Source organism: Falco biarmicus, chromosome 3 (assembly GCF_023638135.1).
Source record: "Falco biarmicus isolate bFalBia1 chromosome 3, bFalBia1.pri, whole genome shotgun sequence".
Classification (NCBI taxonomy): Eukaryota; Metazoa; Chordata; class Aves; order Falconiformes; family Falconidae; genus Falco; species Falco biarmicus.
Window position 1 is genome coordinate 102,311,680 of NC_079290.1, and position 24,092 is coordinate 102,335,771.

Below are 24,092 nucleotides of genomic sequence, written 5' to 3' on the forward strand. Positions count from 1 at the left end.
AATTACATGCCCCTAGTTAACATATTGTACAGTACTACAAATTCTCATGAATATCACTTACGGCAAAGGATAAGTTCATCCAATGGAACGGAACAGAAACTTTTCTCATTTTCAAACACATAGCCTCTGCTAAATGCACAGATACTCACTGTCTGTGCTCTTTTGTATTATACCTGAAAAGTATAACTGTTCCACTTACTGCCTCTCTTGTTTTTCCAGATAGAGTCCCTGACAAAAACACTGGCCAGAATTTCAGACATTAAAGTCACTCCCAGACATATTCAGAGCTGAGACACACTAACAGGTATCTTTCTTCTTGTCTTTATGCAATGGCTTTGCTCCAGTGGACGATAGCAGTCAGCGTGGGGTTGTTAGATAATCATGTAATCACAGCAAAAATACGGAGGCAAAGAAAGCAAATTACATGCTAAGATTTCAAGTGTTTATCCTGACCAGACTGAAATTGCCCCTCTGTCACACCTTATCCCACTCTAACCTAAGTAACTTATTTCCCTACACACAGAAAAAAAAATCTCCAGCAACTCTTCTGTCCTTCTTTCTTTCTTCAGTACCACTTGTAACCTTTAGTCCTTTCATTCTTACTTTGGGCTACAAGGGTATAAAACCTGTAATTAACAACTTCTTTATTGCCTCTGCAATAGTAATTGCCATGTATAGCCTTGAGGTACTAAGAATAAAAAATCATTTTCCTCCCCCTGCCCCTTGTATTTAACTAGCACTCCACAGTTATTATTAGGATCTTGCCAAAACTTCACCTTTCGTAAGAACCTTGTGATAAAAGTGTAATCCCCACACAGTGACCTCTGCATGCAGCAATCAATACTTATGCTGTAATATTTCCCCTTCTTGCTGTTTCAGAGCAGCCTTTTAAAAAAAAACAGGCTGGGAAGAGATTAGATTATCAATTATCATGAAACTGTCTGCAACTTCAAAGGGCTGCGGAGCAAGGGAAACCATAGTTTATCAGGACTGTAAGAGTCCTGCAATTATCTCTCATGTCACCCAGATGTAGAGCAGTAGTTGGGGGAATAGCTTGGGTCTGCACTGAGAGACTGGGCTGGTGGAAAAATATAAAACCAGCATTTTCTTTGGAACATGAATCATTGGTTTTGGGTCAGATATTGACAATAAGTAGGATCTTGAATGTGTTAACTATGAGCAACTCGATCCAATATACTCATGTATCTATGCCGCGTGAGCATTTTATCGATAAGCAGACATGGGACACTTTCTTTTTCCCTGAAACCCCAATTTTTACATAGGTCAACAGATTGTTAATAGCATGTCAAAGAATGATGCATTGATAGTCAGTAAAACTGCAAGATGTTTGTCCTCAGTCATTCCCACAAGTATTAAGCCTATGGGTTTGCACAGGAAAACAGCTTCACAAGTCAAGTAAAACAGAGAAGTTTGGAAGCAAAACTCCAGCTACTGACATCACTTCCTGATGCAGCGCGGCATCGCCATTCGGGCTTGTTTTCCAGTGGGACCCGTCAGGCTCCAGTTTGACCTGTGATATCTTAAGGCCAGGAACAATGGAAAATTATTGTAATGTTTATTAATACATAGAAAAAGCCTGCGGCAATACAGAGCACCAAATAAAAACAATTAAAGTAGCATGTAGTCACAAGTCTGGTTAATGTGCAACTTTCTGTGTCAGGATATGATATACTGAATGAAAATAAGTTCATAAAGGAATTTTACTTAGTTATGTTCCACCTCACTACCCCTATATTCCACCCAATACATAAGCCAAATATTTACCCTTGACCATGACCACACAAGGACAGGAAAAATACGATTAGCAAAGCTGGACAACTTTATTCAGCCTAAACAGGGCTAGCCCTTAACATCTGTAACAAAGATAAGGAAGTGTAATAGTAACATGTTTAACTTACACAACCTGCAAGGATCTAAACGCACTCCACAGCAAAGGAGATAATATCATGAGGTTTATGTATAATGAGCCACTCTCTACCACGGAGAGAGAGTAATAGCTTCTACCCACCTCCAAAAATGTGCACAGGTGAGAAATAACAGAGGAGAGACCCGACGGCACTGACATGGCAGAACAGAATGCATAATGGTAGCAGCATTGTTTTCTTGCCTCCCTTTTGTTCATCCACAGTCGTATCTCTATGATACAGCATTAGGTTATTTGTTGTTACCGACATTGCCACAGGATTCCTTATCACCCAAGGGGCTGGATAATGCCTAAGCTGAGACCAAACATCGGTCTGCAGTTTCCTAATGCTTTTGGCCAAGCAAACCATAATGGTGGAAAGACTCTGAGGGGGCCAGGAAGACTAAGGCATTATAAACTGGGCGCTGAGTGGGATATCTGGACCCCTTTGACCTCTTTATTTCTTGTTAAGATAGGAAACAGGCCACATACCTAATAACATTTTACATTAAAAGGTTCTCAGGAGCATATCAGACAAAGAACTAGAATTTAGTTCCTCTCACAAGAAACTAGAAAAAAACCTAAACCCCTTCGCAGCGTATGTATTGTTTGTGTCTCCAGGTGGCTGTTAACCAGGCAATGTAGGAGTCCCTCAGATAGCTGATGGCCCTCCAAGGACTGCTGGGCATACAGCACAATATTTCAAATAAATAGTAAATACAGACACTTTGCCCCACCGCTTCCTAGGGTATCTGGTATCTATCCCATTAGGGGTCTCTGATGGCCTATTGGAATACTAAGAGGTCAAAGGGCTGAAAAATGAGAGAAAAATAGGGAATCAATTTTTTCGTGGACAGTTTTGTGGCTCATCTTTCCACAGCTGTCATTTTGCCACCTGCTGGTTTTTAGCCTACTTCTTTCCAAATAAAGTGGCTGTGGCTGAAATCTAATCCACCGATTCCTCTTACAATTATAGGGATAGATCTAAACCTGATAGATGCTTCAAGCCTGCTCTCCCGAGTTGCTGTACATTTGGCCTTGTCTCAAAAAAGCGCTGGCGAGGCAGGATACCCCAGCCTTGACCACTACGTGGTAAGGACCTTGCAAGATTATAAAATTATGTTTGGTGGAAGATATTGTGAATGGTATTGGACTTTTTGGGTTGCTTGTTTTTCTTTAGACCTGAAGGCTCCAGATGCAGAGAGGTAGGGTGTTTCTACAAAAAAAAACTTTCCCTCTTGTTTGAAAATATATTCTGTCCCCATATGACATTGATACAACCTGGGACTGATTACCTTTGCTCATAGATAAAAGAAAACATTTTCAAACAAATGTTGCATTTAGGGACAATATGCAGAGAACCATTCTCCCTTAGTCAAAACTAACTTTTACTTAGTTATGCATACAGTAGCTTTTATTTTAAAAAGTCTTCAGAAATACTGAGATATAAAAGAGGGGTTTCCTGTAGATTTATATGACATTGCATCTAATCTTCAGTGATGTCATGGTGCCAGATGAAACAGTTTCCTGGGGAAAAAAGTGCAGCTAATCAGTTAAACCCCTTTAGGAATTAACTTGAGCATCTTATTGTCAGATTAAACTCCAAAGATTGCCAGTGTTCATTTCCCAGTGTTAACAGCAGACACACAATTATTTTATGTGTATTTCAGATGAGAAAGATGAAAGTTAGCTCTTTGTAAAATGTTGTGGTACATCATGTCTGTTGTAAAAATGCAGGTTGACCTCAGCTGGGTCAGGCCTCCTTTTCATCCATGCTTTGCTGAAGGAAGGTCCTTTCTAGAAGAAACACACGCGTACCTGTAATAAAACAAAAAGTTATTTCCTCCCTTCCTTATTGCAGACAGGCAAGGCAATAAGTGTTCTTCTCCATTTTGTACAACTGACCGCTTTGCATGCGCTTTTCTCCCGATCATTTTGCTCAGAAGGCAGCTCAAGAGGGTGGAAAGGACACTGCATAACCTGCGTGTGAGCCCTGCTTGCCTTCTGAGCAGGGCAGAGCTTCTGCAACCATCTAAGTTGCCTTTAAATGAGAGTCAGAAGTGCACTTCTGAAGCAAACCTTGCCATCAATGCCAGGTACCACTCTCTAAGTGTGCAGCGATCTCAGCGACATAAACTGGCCTCCTTTTGCAGCAGGCTGTACCAGAAACTGCACTTCTACAACTAGGGTGCATCAGAGCTATTCTAAAAGAAACATCCCGAAACGTACATGGCAGGGATGCCAGCTCCTCAGCACCGGTATCACTGCATTCAGCCACTCTACAGTTCCCCAGCACTTGCTAACGTAGACGTAGCCGTGCTCTCCCCCAGGTTCCTGATGCACTGGGGGCAGGAGCAGGAGGGACTCTGTTATGGGACCAGGCTGGTCCACATTGCAGTCTGCTCATCTGAGCATAGGGACAATTAAATACAACATTTGACATCAACATCCCTGGGGAACAAGGACAAGCTGATAGCCAAACTGTTATTTATGTAACTGGTGGGTTATATAAATCAGCAGGCTTTGGGGGTAAAAAACGTTTGTTTGTCAAGCCTCTGTGTAGTCTGGCGCAGGGAGACCCTGATCCATGACCTAGCCTCTAGGCACAACCAAAACACAATAAAAAGAATTTGCCTGGCCACTGGGCAAACAGAAGAGAGAGATGGCTCCTGCCCTGCAGAGCTTACCTCTCCTGGTACCAAGGGGACAGTTCTTTCAGACACAGATGGGTTAGATTTTTTTAGATATCAGGAAACAAATTGAGTATCTAAATCCACACATCTCCCCCTCATTAACTGATCATATGATCAGAGGTTTTGGCAATGAAATGATCGTGTAGCTACAAGTTCACTGAAGTCAAAAAGCCATGAGAGAAACAACATAATATTTTTGATATTGCCAACCAACAGTACAACATAAGATTTAAAATATAAGTTGGAGCTAGCTGGTAGAAACAGGCATCACATCATTAAAGAGGAAATAGCTAATACGAAGTTACACCAGGTGAAGAACGTGTCTGAAGAACATACTGTTAAATACCTGCCTTGGGTACCTGCCTTGTCCATCCCACGTAGCCATCTGACTTGGCTCATGCAAATACAGGTTCCATGTGTCCAGCACAAATGTGAACATGCTCTTTGCAATTTGTATCCCCATATACAAGCTTATGATATTCTTGCTGCCCCAAATGTTTGATCATTTGCCCTACCAAACCCTTAATTTTCTTCCCTTGCAATCATTTCCTGGCAGAGCTGGCCCAAGGCTTCTCCGCAGTACAGGCAAAATGGAGATCTGGCATCATGAGATTAAGGATCCCGGACTCCAGTCGTAAGCAGGGGCAGATGTGGGGTGAGGCAGATCCAAGATGCAGTCGCTGGCAGAAAAACCCCTGGGAAAGGCAGGTTTGCTGGTGCTGCAGCTGCTGGGGGGAGGCAGTGCTGGTGATGCTCCGGCAGCAGTAGCTGCTGAACCACGTGCCCCTCACACTCCTGGGGACAACAGAAGCCAAGGCTTTTCCCAGCAGGACCATGCCCATGCCCTTTCTTAAAGTCTTTGCCCATTTTGTGTAGTTGATGAGGCAGTTTCCAGTTTAGGGGCACAGCTGAGGATGCTCTGGCTTCAGGAATGTCTTAAAACAGATTCAAGACCAAAGGCAGCATTTCAGGACTTTCCCTCAGGTAGGGCAACTGTTTGCATTAATGAGGAGCACGTAACCACATAGGTGGAGTTGAAGTTGGATAGATGGGAATTTGGTGATGTAAGTAGTTCAGAGGTTTAGTTGTTTTGGAAGGTAAAAGTTGCTCATTCCTCAAAGCATAGTCAGAAACACAATTTATATGAATTTATTCTTTTTTCTGTACCACTGTCAGTGGTAAGCAATGACTGTGTGCACATCGATCCTGTGCCCAAGAAACTGCGCAGCTGCCAGCCCTCATCTGCATCATTCGATTGTGTCAGTCTCATTGGAAAAGGTAGGGAAAGCAGACACCTATTTGTCCCTCACTCCAACATCTCCTTACTTCAGCATTATGAATTGTTTTATAAATGCTGGGCCAGCACTGCTGGAGTGCGTTGGTGAAGTTCCCCTGCCTGATGGACCATCTCATCTGACAACCTCAGTGGCTCAGACATGAGCTTAACTCACTCACCCCGCATGAAGGTGCAGCACGCGCATGGACCCGCGTGAGCAGCAGCTCTATGAAACGGGGAAACCGCAAGCTGACAGCTTGAAGTGACTTTTGTTAAAAATATACAGAAAGCATCAAGAAGGAAGAAAATGGATGTTTTGTAGCAGGATTTGCTTCATCTAAACCTTTAAGCTAAACAACAAAGAATTCAGCACCAAGAAGATGCCAGGTCTCTCGTCTGCCTGTGCAATCAGGGGATAAGCATCTTCTCAGTAAGAGGCATCCCACTCACCTCGACTTTTTTTCTGGGAAGACAGTGGATTAACCCTCGGGGGAGATGCCCACCATCTCCACTTACAAGTGAGGGAGCTTGGGTGACTAAGCTAGGCCAAGGACTTGCCTATTAATATGACAGATTTCAGGTGAGACAAATGTTACCTGAAGAAAGAAAACCCAGATCACATTAAAAAAAAAAAAAAAAAAAAAAAGTTGCTGGAGGCTTTCATGCAGCACCTGCAGAAGCAAACTGTGCCCACACCTGAGATGTGTTTCGGGAGCGCTGCCCGCGGCAGGGGCTCTGAGCCACCCAGTGAGGCAGGGATGTGCGGTGGCCCCTAAGCCCAGGGAGCCCAGCAGGGGGTTACACGAGGGGGCCTGGCCCCACGGCTGCTGGCCTGAGCCGCTGGCCAGTGTGGCTCAGGGAGAACGGCTGGCGACCTGAGCAGGAAGGTCCAGGTTTCGGTTTCCAGTATGCAATATAAGTAAGTGCTCTTAGTCTAAGAGTTGCCAAACTTTTTCTTCCCCCAGTATTCACTTAGTCAGAAGTATTTATGAAAAGCTCTCAGCTCTCTATATACATTAGTGTAAAGTTCTGTACATTACGAAATGTAACGACCAACACCATAATTCCTGCAGGATTAAGCACAGTGAGCACAGAGCAATAAGGGAATAATGTTTATGAGCAGGAAATGCTAGCTTGTAGCAGACTGATATATTTACACCTGTTCCCTAAAATGTCACATTTGCATATATCTATTTTTTAATTATATGTGGGCACTGTAGTACTCAGGCTTGTTTACATTGAGTGGATCCAGAGTACTGATGGCTGTTTTTAAATATAAATGGAAGAGTAAATCAAATAAATTCAATATGAATGCATAACTGGGAAGGTGAGATGGTAAAATTGTGAATAATACATAGCTTCCACAAATTCAGGATTTTCTTAACGTACATACAAAATACAAATTCTTTCAGCTTGAGCCCTAGTCAGAGCCTTGGTTCCATAGGCATCACTGGGACAATGTCCACACTGACATCAGTAGGGCCAGGAGATCATATGCAAAAATCCAGACTTTGTGCAGTACTCTCCTCTGCCTTCTCCTTCATGAAGTACCCAACACCAAACAGAAATGCTGTATTTCTGCTCAGTGCTGGTGTAAAGATGCACAAGAGGAAGGGAATCAAGAAACAGAAAGCAGCCCCTTTAGCTATAAGATGAGATGATATATGCAGTTGGCTTTAACTGCTGTCAAGGGTACCTATATTTAGATTTTGCTCATGATATTTCAAGTTGCACATGATAGAAGATTCTTGTCGGGACAGAGGAAACATGTAATGGGGATGGAAATTTTAATCTAGGTCCTCAACATATGTTGAATGACAACTTCACTGTTCCAGATAGATAGATTCTACTCTGATGCATAGGAAGCCAAAAGCCACCTGAACTGTCTGCCCCGTTCAGCTTCCCACATGCTGCTGCTGCTGTGGGAAAAGCCAGAACGCATTTATGACTGTGCACTGTATTTGTTGCTAGCATTGCAACATTCAATTGTTGCAACTCTGAAGTGCATTCAGAGTAACAATCTTTTTAAAAAAAAAAAAAATCTGTTGCCAATCTTTATTTAAAACAATAATGATTCGTATGCATCTTTAATAGCTGAAGCCCAAATCATTAGTTTAAAGGAAATACTGAAGTCAGTATAAGGGTTATTTTCATTCCAGGCCATGTTGGTGTGAACATTATCAATTGATCTAGGATTTAAGTGACCTGTCTGGAATGCTTGACAAACAAATTTTTCTCATGAATTATACATATTACTGAAAACCATACTTAATGGGAGACTGGGAAGAGGGCAGGTATTTCCATCACCTAGGGGTGAAAGCCCTGCAAATTAACAACAAGACGGTTCATTGAAGCAGGTAATGGATTGGTCTGTGAAAACAAGAAATCTTTGTGGGAATGACTGTGATTATTCATATAGTCTGTTTGCTAATTATTGCTAGTATGAACATTATTTTAACTGCTTTTAAGAACCTTGGAAATTATGTGACTTGTCAACAGTGTTGTGAAACACTGCAATACAGAAGACGGGTAAGCAGTATGCACTCACTCATTGGAAAAATTTGTGTTTGATCATGGAATCAAAATATGCAGACCGTACTTATTTTTACATAATGATATGTGTCTGGCTAGCAAGAAGAAAGAATAATAGAGAAAAAGAATCTTTAAAAAAAGGGGAGGTATGATGTATCAGCACAGAGCAGTGATATCAGAGCTGAGCAGCTACCCAGCTAACATGATGCAGAGCGCATGATGCTCTGACTAGAGAGGATGGCAAAAGGCTGATCCTGCATGCCCATTCCTTCCTTCCAATTCTATGCCTAATAATGCCTAAACATCCAGGTGGTAAGAGAAGTCAGCGTCATTTGCAGAGAGCCTAAAAGCTACGTCCTTCTAAGCGCTGTATGGCACAACACACTTCTATACACTATATACAAGCCACTTCCCATTAAAAGCGATTTCCTTTTGTTCATTTGTACCTGTTAACAGGCATAAACACCGAGACTTAAGACATAACTTTGCATGTGTATTTTGTGAGGTTCTGCTCCTTCTAGTTTTGCCAGTGTTCCTTTCAGAAGTCACATCTGTGCTCCTTTTCCATTTTCATTTACTACTTTCAGCTATTCCAGGAGACTTAAAGCTCTGCAGTATCAGGCATTATATCTTCTACAGCACTACTTGGTTTTTGAAAGGACACAAGATAACTAGCTTTGAAATTAACTATCACTACAGTATCTTCACTTCTCAACATAACTCCGGTCCTGATCGCTTTACTCCTAGCCAGGCATCATTGTCAACAATTAAAATTTTAAGACCAGAGGGACTTGAGAGCCTCCTGCAAGATACTGGCCTTCAGATTTCACGTAAGGATGTTCCCATTCAAGTTCCACATCTTTCAGTCGCTCTGCTGCATGTGGCTTGCATGAGAAAGCCATGCAGGGTGAGACGTGCATGACAGGTGCCCACCTGTGACCTAGTCCTGGAAATTCTTCATAAAAATGGAATGAAAAAGGAAATATTAGATTTTTATCAGCTGTTACCAAAGAAGTTACCTTTAAATCTTCCTAAAGCATATTAGATGAGCCAAGTGCTGTTTGCACTTATTTACATCTCCCTGTTAAGTCCAAAGGAAGCCTGGATGACCTGCTCAGCCACAAAGCTCCATGCAAAAGACACCCAGCGTTAAACAGGCTTTGCTTTAAGGCCTTCAAGTGAGGGGAAACTCTCAAATTGTTTTGGTGACTGAATATTATAGCAGATAAAAATCTACATCTGATTTCTAATCCAAATCTGACTAAATCTTCTTAACTACTGCTGCCTCTCTCCATGCTCAGCTTCATTCCTGCTCTGTGACGCTGTGGAATGATGCTTTCTGTAGATACTGCCGGGTCGGTGCTCACCTCTCCAGGGGCAGAACTTTTCTGCATGACCTCCTGTATGCTCCCAGGCTAGAGGAACATTTTCCCTTCCTGAGCCTCCGTGATCAGCCTGGAGGAGTGATCACACGATGCACACAGTACAGTTTTATTCCTTCTTCCCATCCTTCCTAGGTATCGCATCAGCAGGTCATATTCATTTATCTCAAGTGATAGTGATAGTAAATCAATTGAGGAGCATCTTGATCCTTATTTCCTTGGTGTAATTTCAGGTTGAACATCTTTCAGTACCCATGGAAAGATCATGTTAGAGGCACTGGGGACTTTACACATAAGGAGAAATTACTTTCAGGTCAGTACCTATGACATACTGCAAGATCATCTGGCAGCATCATTTACCTTATCCTAATAAAGGAAAAACTGATTCTTGTGGAATAAAATTGCCAGAGATTGGCTTTCACCAAAAGCAGCCCCTGGAATCAAGTTGTATGTGACTTTCAGGGACACAGTTTAAGTAAATTCCTTTGCCAGAAGGATAAACTCCTTGAATAAGATACTTGAATTACTAGAAATAAGGAATGGATAAAACAGGCTGCTTTATTTTTTACTATAAATCAGGTATTGCCTCTTACTTATTAGCATTCCATCACATTTCAGCTGTGTCTTTCTAATAATTGGTCAGATTGCTAAAATACTCGTGGCAAAATTATTGCACTCAAGAAACTTCAATAGACTGATACCAGTGGCTGTGTAGACCAGATCACAGAAGATATTACACATATTGGGCTTGCTGCAATGAAAGCCATGGCAAAAACTATAAACCATAGAAACTATTTATCTGTGTATAAGCTTCACTTTATTTCAGTCCTCCTGAAGCTGTTATTCCAAATTATGATACTATTCGGCAGCAGAAATTTCACTTGCCTTGAGTACATGTCAGTGATGTTAAGCTGGTGGAGGCAGTGCAGATGCAAGAGAAAATAACACAGTTCTGGAAATAAGTCACAGAAACTTTCCGACAAACATGGGGAGGTGAGATGCAATTAGACACCCACACACACTTCAATGAAAACATCATTGCTACTGGTAGTTTTTTTAACTATGGACACTTACATTAATTATTGTAAACTACCTGCGTGACTACCAAGTACCTCACTGACACAGTCAGTCATCGTATTACTTGCCCAATTGTAAACTAACTTTTTTTTCTTCCAAATATATTAGAAACAAAAAAAAAACCCTGAGACATTCACCTGACTTGCACTGTCCTCCACTGAAAAAGCTTCCTAGCAGAGGTAATTTTTTAAATGTCATTTATTCTAAGAGCCTCATATAAAAGTTCTTACCAGCTTATAAATATCTGACTTCTCTGCTAGTCTGCATATAGGAAACTCAAGTTTATTTTGTCAAAGTTCTTTTTATCATTGGTTGCGTAGGCTGCCAGGGTTCCTGCATGCCACTAGCTTTTTAGATAATATTCAGTATTTTCATTGTAATTCTCTGGTCGTAGTCATTCATTTACAAAGCTTACTTGGTCTGGGCTAATAATCTTACAGATCATATCCTGCAGGCTTTCTGCTAGAATTTTTGCCAGAAGTTGAAAATTCCAATTAATTAGCAACAAGGACGAAGCTTCCTGAAGGCTTTTGAGAACCCTACCCCAAATCTTATCTCACCATTGCCACTTTCTTGATTGTTGTGAATTATGTATATTATTCAGCTGACCATATAATGTGTAAATTCAGTCTTTATAACTCATATTCATTCCCTAATTTCTGCTAACTCAGCTTGTAATGGCAAGAGCTATATGTCTTGGGTTTTAATTTTCTGTATTTTCTGTTTCCTGAAAAATGCAACACCGGCAAGAGCTTACTTGCATCCCTTCTGTATCTAAGCATAAATGTATCAATATTGCAGCAAAATTACCAATGCACTGTGTAAATACCATAATATATTGCTTGCCACTATCCACATGGTAACTTTTTACTGAGTGCCCAATAAGTTTTGAGTCTGGGTTTTTTTTGAGGCAACACATGCAGAACAGTCACTGCTCTAAGGAATGGCTGGGCAGGCAACCAGCCCGCTTTCTGAAACTGATTAGACGACTGATTTCCTCTTCTTAGACGTACCTGTTCAACCAGTAGGGATCCCTAACTGTGCCACTGGAAACCCAGTCCCTCTCCATCTGCTGCTATGAATCATCACAGCAAAACACTTTGTCCCACAGCATGTTTCTGAGGACTACAGGTCCCTTTCTTTTAGTGAAAACTGTTCTGGAAGCCACCAGTCAGTTTGAAAAGCCCGTTGCTTGTTTTGCTGTTTGTAATCCCTGAACCATCGGTCATGTCTTCTACAGAAAAGCTACACCCAATTTAAAAGAGAAAAATAAAAGTCTCGATCTCTGTCTGGAGCAAGAAAATAATCCAGTCCAGCATATATACAATTGGAAAAGATATCTTCATATTTTTAACTTCCAAGAAAACAATAAAAGATTGGTGGGTAGGACAGGGGAAAAACAGTCTGTGAATGTTGAAAGGTGCCCCAACCTAAATGTCAGAAAGAAAGGAAATAGAACATGCTATGATTAAGTTTACTAGGTTGTGTGCAAACTATTCTTCCTTAATTCTTGTTCATGCACTGACCAAAAGTCAAGGGGTTTCAACTTCACTTTTAGGAACACCCACTAAGGCAACCAGAAATCATTAAAAATTGACACATCGGTAAGAAGCTCAGTGCTGGGACACTTAGCAGCCACATGAACAAAATACATTTGGCAAGATCCCTTTGTGAAAGTATATAGAACTTTTGTATGTACTACCTAGGTAGTAGATAGAAAGATTGGTCCGAGCAGCACTCATAATTTACAACAGGAAAGAATATAATTGTGCATATTTGTAGACCAATCTCATGTAAATTCCATCAATGTGCTTTCTAGTGTGAAAACTGATATTGTATATCCTGCTGAAGTTCTTTCTTCTGTGTTCTGTTTCATGTGCAGTCTTCACTTTTCATTCCTGTGTAGTCATTCCTGGCTTCACCCTGTATTTTCCATGGATTTTTTTAAATCTTTGCTATTTCTTGAACAAACTTTATTCCGCTCAATGCTAACTCATTGAGGTCCAGGTTAGACTTTGAAAGCTACAGTGTCAGAGCACATTTGAAATTAAACAAAATAATCTTCTTCTTTCTTAAACGGCAGTAATAACTCATGGATGCTATATGAATTATGTAATGGTCTTATCACTGCTATGTGAGTACGATTAAAGCAGTTTTTAAAGGCAGATCTACATTGAAACCCCAGATTTCCCAGCTGGAGGGGTAAAGAAGTGTAGAAACCACCACTAGCACTGAAGTTTGCAGACCAGGCTGGTTTCAGATCATCCGAGTCACTGACTGCTTGCAGTACTCGGAGTCAAGAGAGGAATGAGCAAGTCAGACCAGTTGACCCCAGGGCTCCTTTGGTTCATCTCTGCACACAGTGGGCAGCAGGAACCGCCACCGCCAGGCACCCCCAGCCCGTGGCACCCTCACCTGGCTCTGTGGCGGGGGCAGGAGGGCAGGGCAGGCAGCCTGGCTCCCAGGGACCCGCATTGCTTTACCCTCCTACCCTTCGGCAGCACGCTAAGCACCCGCCACCACTTCGAAGGGTATGAAAGTGTGATGGGTTTGGAAGGGTCTTTTACATCTGACTAAGAAAAGGAGTTTCAAGTCAGAAAGATTTATTAAGTTTTCTCCATAGTTCCTCTCAGGTTGAATTGTAGGCAGGGAGTAGGAGCACTGCTCCCACAAACAGGAGTGATAATTGCTTTGTTAAAGGTCGCCCAGATGGGACACAGATATTCAGAATTGGTTTAAAGTGTAGTGAGAGCTACAATTATCTTTCTTCTTCTCAAGCAAGCCTGAAGTTGCAAAAAAGGCATTGGACCCTCTGGAATAAAATTTTAGGTTTCTTTCAATTAAATGTGAATTCATTTAACTTGTAAGGGGTGGCGGGTGTGTGTGTTTTCCCCAAGAGTCAGAAATACTCCAAAACTGCCAACAGTTTCACTGCAGAGGAGGCCACTGCCTTTCCAGATGTCCAGGCTGAGGAGATCTGTGTAGCAGGGTACGTTCATTACAACCCCAGCCGAGCCCTTCTTGGGGACCACACAACTAGGCTTTGTCAGGCTTCCCTGTGATCCCGTGTGCTCTAACCCACCTGAGCGGTTGAGACAACACCGTAGTTCATTCTGTCACACTGCTGGAGAAGCAGTGAAAAAAATTTGCAGTAATTGCAATGTTTTATTAATAGCGTAGCAGTTCCTGATCATGTCTGCCAGGGCAGCATCAATTGCTGTGGTAACTCCAGAGAAGTTGAGCTTCTGTCTTATTTCCCCTTTTCTGTCTTTCTTTTGATGAAATCCCACCATCTGGTAATGGTGTCACAGATGCAGCCACATGGACTCACACGCTTTGCTACTTCTGGATTCATGCAGTCTGGGCTTGTGCTTAATCAGGTGAATCACAGTGCTAGCCTCTCCTACCTGTCCCTGGTGTCATTACCCTTATTGTCACTAGCTGATCAGATTTAGGGAGCCATATATCGTCAGAATTCTTGCTTTTACTTCCTCGTTGTACACAACATGGTGAACCACCCCTGGCTACCCGCATCATCAACTGCAGAGAATTTGAAATATGAATTTAAAGCTTTTAGAAATCTTTGTTTTATTAACAAGATACTTTCTTCCCTGCTTTTTTTTCCCCCTAGAGTGAACAATTATGAATTGTAATAACTGTATTCCAAGAATGTTTTATTCTGTCAAAATGGAGAGCTCTCCCCCAGGGCCACATTAGTATCTTTTTCTGTCTAGGAATGCAGCTGTTCCAGGGCAGGCTCTGAGTAATGTCTCTAATCGGCAGATATGCAGAGTGCTTAAGCTAATTATGTAATAAGGGAATAACTCCTAAAATTTTATAAACGTTAATATAGACATTTATCTTCAATTTCTTTGAAAGTTGAACAGGAAATGAGAATTCTTGTGGTACTAGTACCAAATGCTCATTTTTATACCGAGGTTTTAAAATGTTGGGTATTGCAGATCTAATGCTGTATTCAAGCTGCAAATTACTCTCTTTGGCATTGAAATATTGCTGCAATTAAACCTGCAGTAAAGTATTAAAAGGCAAAAAAAAAAAAATCTTGCATCTGATTGCCTTTACACAAAACTATGTGGATCTTCGTTGATCTTGAAAGATGGCCCCTGAGATCTGAGGTTTAATTTTTCATACACAGATATACCCTCTTCCATAGTTCTTGGGTAACAAATTTAAGATTTCTGATGTAAGGCGTTCCACATGGAAGTTAACACTGTGAGAACCAGCTGGGGCAGCTTCTTTAACACAGTTTGCAATCTACATGTCAACCCTTACTCGTTTGTCCAGGTGTATGTCATTGTTTCTACATTTGTATAACCCAGCAAACCATTCATTTCAATGACAGTCTTTTCTCAGGTATGTGGTAAACAGGACAAAAGTCTTTTCAGTTACAGTATTTGAGCACGGAGAGTGAGGGAAGGGGGCTAGAACAGCTGGCTCAGACCAAACACACTCCTCCTCCTATCCCACATTTTAACATTTTTCCCCAAACTGTAGAAAACTCACACATCCAAGGTAGAAAATTTCTTTGGCAATACTGTGGGCTCGACCACTCCCCAAAACGCAGGGCAGAGTCCTTCAGCCAGCTGGGTCCTCTGTGCCCACTGAGTGTTTATTAAAACGCAAACAAAAAAGAAAGAAGAACTCAAAACAAGGCTCTTCTCATATGGAAGATCAAAGAGTGCTACTGCCCCAACAAGCAAAGTTCCCTGTTCGGCATTTCCAGTTCTAGTCCCTTCCAAGCTCCTTTTCTTGCCAGTTTTGGAGAACTCTCTGGAAATGGTAGGTCTGTGGCCTGCATTTCCACAAAGCAGAATATCTGATTTATGGTTTTCAGGGCCTAACTTTAAGGTCCTAAGCTTGACTATGTTTTCACAAAAAGGACCAAAATGCATGGATCCCCTCCTCAAGACTGCAGCTGTAAATCTACAGTCACCATCCTAACTTTCAAAGATTATAGCCTATAGAAACGTGACTATAACATCCATTGCAACTGCTTGTCAGTGTCCTAGACAGGCTTGTCCCGTTGAGGCTGGACATCTGCGCTACTTCAGTCTTGCTACTGTTAATACCTGTTAATACTAACCAAAACATGGGGGAATGTGATATATCTATTCTGCGCCCAGTAGGGAAGAAGTCTCCTTCATGGTTGCAGAAAAACATCTCCCTCCCCATGCATGTACAACCAGAGAAACAGAGCACCAAAATGCAAGTTCTGGTTTAGGAGTGTTCTCAGACACCATCTGCCAGAAGCTGGGAGAACAGTCCAGGAAGGCAGCTCCGAATGCTTATCCTGTCCCTAAACCCTTGCCTAGTAAAGCATCCTTTGGCCACGCTGGAGACAGGGTACTGAGACAGCTGGACCTGTGCTATGGGGCAGTGCAGCCATGCACACTCACTCCCAGCTTTGAAAGGAGCAGGAAGACAAAAGCTGTGAAGTAAGCCTTATATCTTACAGCAGAGTAAATACAATATTCACCAGTTAGGAGGCTGCAGAAACATCTTGTAGTATGGTACCTCCTAGCCAGGACTTAACAAGTAGATTTTCAGTTGAGCTTTCAGGACTTGTTCCACTGTCCTGTCAGTAAAATTTCTGCTGCTGCTAGCCATCTTGGATTTACAGTTCAAATAGTTAATTGAATTTCTATTAACAGATACAAAAGTTTTCACTGAAAAATTAAATGAAAGCTCTGGGAAGCAACAGAAACAGCACGTGATGGATGCTGGCTTGCTGCATTGGGGTTTTTTCCCCCCGTTATTCCTTGAGATGCTGTAGTTTGTGTTTCAGCATTAAAAATTACAAACACAGCTGGGTGTGCATTGTAAACACAGTAGGATGTTACTGTGGTATTCCTGCTGACCCAGGTTCAGTCAGAAGTCCCAGGAACTACCAGGTGCACAAAGGGAAGCCAAAATGCTCATATTCATTGTAAGCATGGAGAGAACATAGGGAATTAGAGGTTTTTGATGGAAATCCCTCAGATACTGACATTTTTACTAGAGCAACAAGGCTTCCCATTTTCTAAATCCTAGTGTGAAAGACTTGATCATAACATTTGAGGTCCAAACATCTTTTGCACTGACATGTAACCCTGGAAGAAGGACAGCGCTGCGCGTCAGCCGGAGCCAGGGCTCCATGCTGCAGCTGATGGATCTGCATGGCTCTATCCATGCTGCTACAGCCACCCAGCGCTTATTCCCCTTCCGCATAGTAGAAGGTCCTGCTGCTGTTGTTGTCCACCAAGGGCTTCTGGGGGTGCCAAGCTCCAGCGAGCCTGGGGTCCATACTGACACCTTCTCCATTTGTAACTCCCCATTCATATTTGTGTGTTACTTCTGAAATGTAGGCTCAAACTAAATGCAGCTGCTCAGTTTCTTGCTCGGAGTCCTGCACTGCTGCATTGAGCAAGCCTTTGCTTGCTGCAGAACACGGCTTTTGGAACAGTTTCACACATGCATATGCTTCTCATCTGTCAAAAGTGCTCATGTCCTGCTTTGGCTGAGACAGTGGCTCTGTCCTCTGTCCTTCACATCAGCATATGGGGACCGCAACACTGCTTTTCATTATGCAAATGGTAAAGGTGACCATTAGCATCCTTGACTGTCCCAAGGTTATGACCCTATCTGTGTGAGGGCCTTGGCTCTGTCAATAGAATGGGTAGCAGCTGCCCCAAATCTATCACTCTAAGGTGCTTGTGGTGCCACAGCCTGGCGCATTACTTTGCCATGCAGACCTTTCTCCCAACTCATTGAACGCGTATACACAGATTAACCACAATACTTGTACCCAAAAAACAGTCTTAGCCATAGTGAAGTCAGTATCCTTGATATATGGATACTATTTTTTCATTATCATACCTTTTGCAAACCGTAAGCTACCTCTGTAACTCCTTCCATCTTGATCGATAAAATCCCACGGTATTCCTGCGGCTAATACGAATTGCAATCTTCATTTGACAGCCAGTGAGATAATGTGAACTACAGAAAGGTTAAGTGACTCAACTGAAGTCATGTCACAAATCAGTAGCAGTCTGTCAGAGGCAAGGGGGGGACTGAGATGTCTTGAATGCTCTTCCTCAACCCCGTACTGAAGCCATTTTGGACCAGCATGTTCTGAGAAACATTATACATGGATCAACACAGTTTTAGGTACACAGTAGGAATATCTTATCTTTCAGTGATGTTCCTAAATATGGTCTTTTACTATTTGCACAGCAAAGCAAAAACAACAGTCTTCCCACATCACTGTCCAAGTATAGCAGTGACAGAAAACTCCAATACTGGAGTTGTGCTTACTGAAATTTCAACTCATCAGAAACTAATCAAAATCATATCAAATTTCTTGTATAAAAGACAAAAACAAAAAGAGAAAGCATGTACAAAATATGTTAAGGGTTACAACCTTGGACAAGCTCTTTACACAAATCCAGGCCTCTGTTCCATTTCTACATTACTAATTAACATGAAATGCCATGAACTTCAAACGATAATGTCAATTGTCCTTAGCCATTTCTTTTATCAAAAAATAAGCCTTTATGGATTTCATATGTTGACTAAGCCAAAGGCATGGTCAGCACAAAAATGTTTACAGATGGCAGAACTCTTGTTTTTAAAAAAGGGATCAAAGGCACTGTTGGGAATATACAAACCCTGGTGGTTAATACACACTCATAAACAAATAAATAAACTAGCATGATGTTTGCGTATGGCCAAACTGTCTGTGCAACTGACTGAGTCCCTGCTATCAGACCATCTTTGTTTTGAAACCCTCGGCTTGATCCCCCCTCCCCACCAGGACAGGACTCCTTAGATAAGGTTCTGTCAATACCCTCACCACCAGCTCCAGTTTTTAGGGATTTATAACTTGGCTGTAAAACTTCATCTGAGGGTTAGGCTTGGCAGACAAGGTCTCAGCCTGACAGCAGTGTTTTTATTACATTATTTTAAAATGAAGTGGCTCTTTTTAACCTTAAGGAAGATGCAAGATGCATGTAAGTTAACCAGTTTCAGGAAGCATTTGGCTGCTGCCATAACTCAAAACACGGCATTGGGGTTTTTTTTTATTTCTCCCCTCCCCGCCCGCCCCCCCCCCCCCCCCCCCCCAAGAGTATGTGTACATCTGTGGATGTTTCGTAAAAGACATCACACCAACAATTATGGGCACAAAATTCACACAAAATACGTGAATACCCACAGATAGCCTTCATACAGACTAAAGTGATTTATAAAATTCAAAGCAATTAAATCTCACCTACTTAATTTAAGCAAGTAAAATCAAATTGAATTCACACTGGAAGGACTTACAGCTGACCTTCTAATAAAGCACCTATGAAAAAGCCATTTGAAGTGCTTGTCAAGAGGGAAAAGCAGTGGACAGACAGAAGGATATATATAGTCTAAGATCTACTCAGGAAAAAGGTGTTCTCTATCCCACAAAGAGATAATAGCGTAGAACCTAGGAAATAGGTGAAATGTAAGTCCAGCTGTCCAGGGTGATATTCAAAGAGAAGCTCCTCATACCCGTGTCTATTGGTGTTTAACAATCAGAAGCATTATTTCATATTCAAGCTGCCTCTGTGGAAGGAATCCAACAAACTTTATTATATCTTCTGTGAAAACATACGATTAGTTATTTTTATTAATTTTTGTTATTATTATTTATTTATTTATTTTAATTCTTAAAATAATCTACATCCTTAATTAATTTTAGTACTGGACTGAATCTTGAGATCCCTATGCAACAAGAGTTTCCTGTGGTTTGGTGATAGGTTTTTTTGTAATTAACCTACATTGTCACCATTTTGGGTGTCTGGCCTGAGACATTGTCAATTAACCTCATTTTTTACGAGAGGATGGTAGACCCTGGCTGATAAATCAGGTACTTCTGTAGTGTATTAAGTTGAATGCCTGCAAATTGAGATACATTCCTCAATCTCTTCTGAAAACATAGCTGTGAAGGGTCAGTCAGCATGGAGCACTCTGGGGCCACTTGGGCACAGACTTCAGAACCTGCATTCAACATATGAGAGAAGGGCAGCTTTGCCAAGAAAGAAATGTTATACATTTAAATTGTGCAGTTAAGGAAGAAAGGGACAGCTTTACAACAGGTATCCTGGCTGTATGCGTAAGACCAAGGGCATCACTTATTTTTTTAGGAAGCCTTTTTTAGGAAGCTTGGAGCTTGGAGAACACCACAAGCTAATACTCAAAGTTTACGTGAGCACAATGATGGAGGCTGCTGCAGGGCTATGTCGAGTCTGATCATCCAGCTGGCCCCAGCTACAGGAGGGAGGGAAGGAGACAGGTTGCCAAGAATTTAGTTTCACAAAATCAGTACAGATCAGACATAGCAAGCGGTTGTTCACTGCCTGTTAGAGCCTTTTCTCTTGTAAGAGTGAGGCTTAGCAAGGCAGGGCCAGCAATGTGCAGTGGTAACACAGGGACGGTGAATAGGCATTGGCTGTCAAGTGCCTCTTCCAGCACCCGAGCTTTAAACGCAGGCTTCAACACAGACATCAAGTGAAACTAACAAGACCCAGGTTCAGATCAAATGAGAGTGTTCTTCACATTGCGGTAACACACCTGGGAAATGCTTTGCCAAAGGATGTTTGGGAGTCCAAAACTCTTTGATGGGGAAATTGAACAAGGATATGGAAGAAAAAGGTTTTGAAGATAAACACCAGGACCAGGAAATCTCCTGAGCTGAAAATAACAGCAGGCATATCAAATGAGCATACATACCAGTCCTGCCCTTACTCTCCCTCCCCTCAGCATTCTCCTATGACCACTGATAGACAGAATACTGGGCTAGACAGATCCTTCATCCAAGCCAATACAGCCATCCCCACGTATGTGTGAACGTTCAACCCTCTCCGTATGGCTCTGCAAAAATTTAGGGTCTGCCGTTGCAGCACTGTAGAGCCATGTTGAAAAACTTAATGCAGCTAGATTATTTACAGCTGTCTCTGCAACACTGACATGTGATGGGGTAGAAAGGTTTTCATATCTGATGACTATACGCTCAAAGTGTTAATCCCAAGACAACAGCACGTGTCAGCCTGCCTGCAGTGTTCCAGCTTTATGTTTGCTCCTTCCAACCTAATATCTGAGTGTTGCAGACTTCACCTTTTCATGGAGGCAAAAGTCAGAAAGGAACAGAAGGAGATCAAACGATAGAGCTCCACCTGTGTTCCCACGTCCAGATGAGTGTCTTGGAGACTTCCAGAGTGTGTGCCAAGGCCTGAGTGAAGCACACACCGTGTGCACCTTCCCATCCCAAGACCTGCGCAGCTCTCAGTATAAGCAGCCACATCTTTCCTAAGGGGCAAGTGCAGGCACTGGCACCCAGGCATCTTGCAAACTGAGCAAGAAGCTTCAGCCAGCCCTGAAATTACCTATAGACCTAAAAATTGGGGTTAGCAACTGGTAAATATCTTCCAATGTGACAAAAACATCACATTTCATTAACTGTCCACTTTCCTATGCCAGCCTAAAAATACCAGTATCTTAAATACATGTCTTGCTAGTGGTTGATGCAGGAATATCGATAAGGGGAGAGCAGAAGGAGAGATGTCAGAGACCTGAGTAAAGAGGAGACAAGCAGGAACAACAACTGGGTGAAGAATGGGGAAACATAATCTGAATGCAGAGAATGTCTGTCTGTTGGAGGATGACAGAAGGGTGAAAGAGAGCTGAAAGTAAACAAAGCAGCTTGCGCAGTACACTGTGGTGTGTCCCCTACGGACCCACCAGGAGGAATAATGAGGGACTGTCTTACAAAAGGAGAGCCACAGGGAGGGATGGAGCAAAGCCTACATCATGAGAAGACAGTTAAAAAAGAGGAGAAAATGGGTGGCTAACATTTTCAGGAAGTCTGGAAAAGGGAAGGGGAAATCTTGTGGGATGCGTGAGGCACTTCAAGGCATCCAGGTACAAGCAGGATACAGTAGCAGCTTCTCCTTCTAGTACAGAATGGCGGGAATGTTTGCTCTGAGCCTGCCCAGAGATGTTAGAGAGTGAGATACTTCAGTTTACTACAATCATGCTAAAAGGAATGTAAAAAACCAAGTCATTGCAACTTCTGCACTGTTTGGAGCCTCGCTACCTGCTGGGGATGCAGACTACCTCTTCAAGAAAGACAAGGCTGCAGTGTGATATTGTGTGACATATGACAGCCCTCAGTGTCAGCTGACTGCCTGTAAGAGCAGCTCTGAATTATGGCAGCCCTGTTAGAAAGACTATTGCACTGTCCTTGAAATGGGTTGTGTAAATCTCAGCTACAGCAGCTGCATCATACGAACCCACCCATTGCCTCCTCTGCCATGTGCTCTGGGTTTGCCCTTGCTCTCAATGAAGCTTATTGCAAAACTGACACTGATTTCAGAAGGCACAAGATGAGGTTCTCTGATCCTTGGGTAGCTGCAGAACAGACACCCAAGGAACACAAGTACGACAAGAAGCCAACTGCCTGAGCCAGGCCAGCCGCAGGGGTTTACCCAACCAGGCTGCCCAGCTTCTCACCATCAGTGGTATGATTTTGAGTCTGCCACACACACCTAGGGACCACCTGAACCACTTTCAGTGCTTTTTATCTCTTCTTTTCTTTCTTTGATACAGTGGCCAGGAGGAGCATACACAAACAAGAAATATTTTAAATCATGAAAAGCCTCAAATATAGAAATTCAAGTCCTCATACTAAACACAATAAAGATGTCTCAAAATGGTCCATGATGTGTGCATAATGCCTCAGCTGTACTGTATGGATTCACACTAATGCTTAGGTGCCTGCATCTAAAAAAAACATGTTCTGAAGGAAAACAAAACTGGCAGTGTACCTGTGTCAACATTCGCTGTACTGGTAGAGCAGGTACTGCTGACATACCTTGTCTTCTTCCTATTAAGGAGGTGAAGGCAGTGTAGTTTGGAGGGATGATGGGCTCAGACCTGTGCAGTGGAGGAACCTGCTGGACAAATCTGTTGCTGTGACATGGCTGCTTTCTCCTTGCCCACTCCCTCTAAGGGGAGAACTCAGCTCTGTCAGAACAGACCAGTGGTTTCAGGGATGCTATTCTCATAAATAAGCAGACACAGTTCAGTCTACAGAACAGGTCTTCTCAGTCTCACCTAAAAATGTATGCAACTTCTGAGCATGTTACACTCCCTGGAGTGGGACATCGCTTGCACCTTGGAGGCCCTCATGCTCAAGTCCACTGCTCAAGTTCACCTTCAACCATATTTCCAATGGACAAGACCTTGTCCTTTTTCTCAGTGCCCATCATGAATCTCAAAACCTCCCTCTGTTACCTTTTCTCCCCCTACAGCCATCAAGCACCAGGTAGGGGCTTAGCACCACACCAAGCAGTGGCCTGCAGGTGTAAAGAGTGTAAAGAGGTGTAAAAAGGTGTAAAGAGGTGTAAAAACTTAGCTCTGGCACTTGGCAGATGGCAAAGCAGTCACTGGCGATAGCAGCTCCATGAGCACTTGTGTAAAATACTTTGATAAGATTTTAACTAATATAATGCAAGAAATGTCATTAAATAAACTATGAGACAGATGTATGATTTAAAAAAAAAGAAATAGAATAAGGGATAAGAGAAAAGGAAAGAGACCTTGGTGGGGGGGTGGGGGGGGGTAGGGGGGGTAGGAATCACAAAAAAGCACTAATGGAGCTACAAAGTGGAACAAATACCTTAGGCAGAATAGCTTAGGAGGATGCTATGTAAATGGCACCCAAGACTCTGCTTAACCAAGGGATTTTATAGTACTTCAATACTAATGATCATGGGTTGGCCATGACCTTCTTAAAGCAGAACTCAGGCAGGCACCATACCCTCTCCTCAACGACCCTGGTTTGCACAGAAATCAAACTAAACATCCAGACAGCACAGGAACCTCGGAACACTCCAAAAACTTGTCCCATGTGGATGTTCAGGAGACTAAAACCTCAGGCTTTACCCTGTACATGGAGGTGAGCTTCAGCATGGCGCCAGCAATTGCGCTCGCCTCCTCCATTCCCAGACTGAACTTGCAGCACGCTGGTAGCACTAGCTGCATTTGATGAACCAGAGCCCTTGTGTCTTCAGTCCTTCAGTCTCCTGTGCAAAGTCGCATGCAGGTACTATTTCCAAGCACAGATTTTTAATATATAAAAGGAAAAATAGCAGTGAGGCTGCCAGAGCATTGCCTGCTAA